This window comes from Kryptolebias marmoratus, linkage group LG12 (assembly GCF_001649575.2).
Source record: "Kryptolebias marmoratus isolate JLee-2015 linkage group LG12, ASM164957v2, whole genome shotgun sequence".
Taxonomy (NCBI): domain Eukaryota; kingdom Metazoa; phylum Chordata; class Actinopteri; order Cyprinodontiformes; family Rivulidae; genus Kryptolebias; species Kryptolebias marmoratus.
This window is the reverse complement of record NC_051441.1, coordinates 15,059,123-15,063,303: the sequence shown is the minus strand read 5'-3', so window position 1 is coordinate 15,063,303 and position 4,181 is coordinate 15,059,123.

The following is a 4,181-nucleotide window of genomic DNA, read 5'->3' as shown; positions in this document are numbered from 1 at the left end:
CCTCCGTCCAACCAACACAAACTAAAATTAACCGCGCGTCTCCAAACTCCGCCCGCAGCGGCGCGGCTCGGCTCGGATTGGGTTTGTGGCTGACAGCGTCCTTCAGGGGCTAATCATGAGGCTCCGACCGCTGCAGGGGCCGCCCACCGCAGCAAACACTCATGTATATACACATATAAATAGATACAAGGGCCCTCAAAACGAGAAATAAAACATTTAAAGTAACAGTTCAGCCTTTTTGACGTGAGGTTCTGTGGAAAGTTATGAACAATTATTATCTTAGCTGGTGTAGATAGCTCTTGAAACGACCTCAGTTTTAGGCAATAAAAATTTAGGTTTGATTAAACTGAGGAGCTGACATCTAGTTTGGATGCAACCAAAACCAAAGTGAATTTCTATTATCTTAAAACATCTCCTCTCTCTAAGAACACGTCAGGCATCACTGTTACGCAATTTCCGCATCCCATTCTCGCCATATGACATATGGCTGTTTCAACAACAGTGCCATACCGTAGCTGCGCATGACAACTGAGGAATCCGAACCACTTAAATACGGAGCATTTCCTCAGTCCAGCAGTCATTTTGGCATCAGACAACAAGTGTTGTCCCCCACAAAGAGTCATTTCTTAAAGTTGTCTCTAATCAGTCACAATTTAGTTTCACAGGTCACCCACTGTTCTGAAAGTTGTCTCACGTTTCTCGCACTTTTGGACTCATGGAAACTAAACTGAAGTTTGTTCCAGACGCCAATGAAGACTCTGACCTCACAGTTTTCTTTAACAAATCCTTAAAATGATATTTTTTGCAAATGTTGTTTTATAAACCTTTACTCCACGGTCAGTTTTGCATTTCATGGTTACTCTGGCAGAAATATTATGATGTTCCTGCTGGAAGTGCTACAGCTACCTGCTGCTGTTGTGTTTGTAAAGATTTATAAAACAGTGCTTACATGAACGGCTATAAAACCTTTAGAAATTGGAGTGATTTAACGACTATCTGCTCATCATTCCTGCCAAAGCTGACGTTGTTCAAAGAGCTATCCACAACAGGTAAGATATTACATGTTCATAACCTTTCCACAGAACACTACTTCAAAATGGCTGATTCCTTTTAAAGCTCAAGGGAAGATGTGTGTCTTTGCAAACATGCAATCAGAAGGATCAACAGTCCAGTTAGTGAAAAAGAAAAAAAAGGTTTAGCTGATTGTGTTTGTCCTAAATGAATGCTTCTTTATGGCTCTGCGGTTCTGCAGAGCTGTCCCTGGTGCTGAATGTGTTGCTGTCCTTGGTCCCTGATTTCAGACCACTTCTGGATTCTCCTCTTCTCTCCCTCCCTTCCTTCCTCTCTCTCTTCCCCCCCTCTCATCTGGCAGCACAGCGCCAGCAGCCCCTGCACCGCACTGATTAGTTCGAAGAGAGGGGGAGTGAAAGATTGGCAAGCGATGCATGGAGAATCGCGCCCGGGAGAGAAGTAGAGACGCCACTTAAAGAGCCACAGACCGTTTTTAATGATTCCGCTCCAGCAGGGCCTGCAACACAAGGTGCTCCGCGTTTCACACTCCACTTTACACACTGTATGACATGTGGGTGTGACCGTGCTGTGTGTTTAGAAACCAGAGATTGAACAGATCTGCTTTAAACATCAGCGTATTGGCTCGTCAAGCGGCAACAAAAACAAAGATGACATTAGCCCAGTGTCAACTCGCTTGATCGGATGTATTTTTATTGTCACCCACCACCAAAGGCGAACCATGTTTACGCTCTTTAGTCTGTACTGTTAGCAAAATGTCTCATAAATCCCAGAACAGATTTGAATGAAACTTTCAGATGGCGTACACTGGGTTAAAATCTACAACTAATTTGTTTTTGGAGTCAACCTGATTCAAGATGGCTGCCACAGCTGATCAATCTTAGGAAACACAAAAATGGCTATAACTCAGTCAGTTTCACAGATTTGATGCGGTAGTAGCTGAGAGCCATTCCCAACACATGCTCTGAGCATTAACTGACTGCATGAGATCTGTTTTTAAAACTTTGCAAATAACTGTTGGAGTCAACGATGTCCGTCTGTTAGTAAAATATCTCACAAACCAGTGGATGGATTACAACAAAATTTACATGAAAGTTTTCATAGGATTTACATCTACACCTGATTAATTTCAAGGTCAGCTCAGTTCAAGATGGCCGCCACAGCCACCAAACCTTAGGAAACACAAAAATAGCTATAACTCAGCCAGGTTTACAGATAACGAGCTAAAATTAGTTGTGGTAGTGGCTGCGTATTGTCACCAACACATACTGTCAGTGCTACATATTGTGTAACACTTTTGCTTAAGATCTTTCTGATAACCCTATTTGTCTGTTAGCAAAATATCTCATGAGCCACTGGACCAATTTTATTGAAACTCTCAGAACATAATTAGTGGATATACACATACAAGTGATTATGTTTTGGAGTCGCACCACGTCAAGATGGCCGCCACAAGTGACTGACATCAGGCAGTACAAATAATACTCCAAGTCTCTCAGTTTTACAGATACTGAGCTAAAATTCAGCGAGGTCATAGGTGAGAGTCACCATAAGATGATCTTTGTTTTAAACACAGGCTTAAAAGGTGGCAGGCGGTATGCGTTTTTGCAAGGAATGCAAGGCCTTTAATTCATTTACTTTTTCACGGGTTGGATTTCTTCTGTTTTTTTTCTTTTATTATTAATGAGTACATAGATGCAAGTAGCTGCATCATGCAAATTTGAACCAAGATATTCTTACACTCCGACAGCAACATAAACGCCTGTCCTACAGTGCACAGGTGAGTGGACAATGTTTCCTAGCTGAGTGATCAAACCCCTCTCGGCCACAGGGGCTATCAGGTTTATTTCAGCCTTGCTGACTGATTTACAGACTGAAACTGGCCTAAAGATGGAGTTATCTGACTGGCAGGTGCTGCTGAGCTGGTGGTACCGGTTAGGGCTGTATTGACTGTAAAAACAAACAAACAAGCAATCTGAAACAAAACAAGATTAAAATGCATATCAAAAGAGAGAACAGTGACAGGTCTTCACAACCTTTTCACTTGCTTTTCCTTAGTCTGCCTGCTTATGTGTGCATCTCTGTGTGTGTGTGTCCAAGAAGGCCCTCACTTCCTATATTTTATCTCTCAAGAAGACTCATTAACATAGAAATGACTTCGGGAAGAGAAGTAGAGGGTTACACCTTTGGTAAGAAACAGGGGGAACGAGGTGAGCTAAAGAAGGTGGGGGAGGATAAAGGAATGACAGCACAAGAGGAAAGAAGAGAGGCACTGGGAAAAAAAAGGAAGAAATATATTAGATTTATGAAGGAAGGAGAGGAAAAAGTGTGGTGAGATAAGAAGGACGAGACACTGAGGGAGGCAGAAAGTTCTTGCAGGACGGAATAAAAAAAAGGCAAAAAGAAAAGGATGAAACATGAAGAGACTGCACTGAGACACAGCAGGCTAATGATGGGACATTACTGAACATTGTCGGATAACATTTAGAGAAAATAGACATGCTTTAAAAATTACATTCAGTGAATATTTCTGTTTTTCCAGAAACTACATTTTTGAATGCTGTGCAGTTTATGAAAAGAGTTTAGGTCAAGTTTAGGAGACAAAAGCACTCAGGGTTTTGGAAAACTGTGCACCTTTCATCCAGAAAAATGCAGAAAATGAGAAGGTTCCAGTTCTCTTCAAGCTCAGGTCCTCTACAAGAAGTCTGGGAACGTGAGGGTTCTGTGCAGAACCTAGTGGTTCCTCAGACTGCACTCTTCCAGACAGAGATTTCTGAGGTTGTTCCTGGGATCTGTTGTCCTGCTGGGAGGCGAGTTTCCACTCTTTTCTTCCAGGTTTGCCCTGTATTCAGCTCCATCCATCTTCCCATCAACTCTGACCAGCTTCAGTGTCCCTCCTGAAGAAAAGCATCCCCACAGCATGATGCTGTCACCACCATGTTTCAATATAGAAACAGTGCATTCAGGATGATTAGCAGTTCTCCGCTACATACAGTGTTTTGCATGTGGACCAAAAAGTTCAGGTCTCCTGTATGGCTAGTAGCAGACTGCAACCAGAACTTTGTATGGCTTTCTGTCATCAACAGCTTTCTTCTCACCACTCTTCCATAAAGGCCAGATTTGTGGAGCATGACTAATAGTTGTCCTGTGGA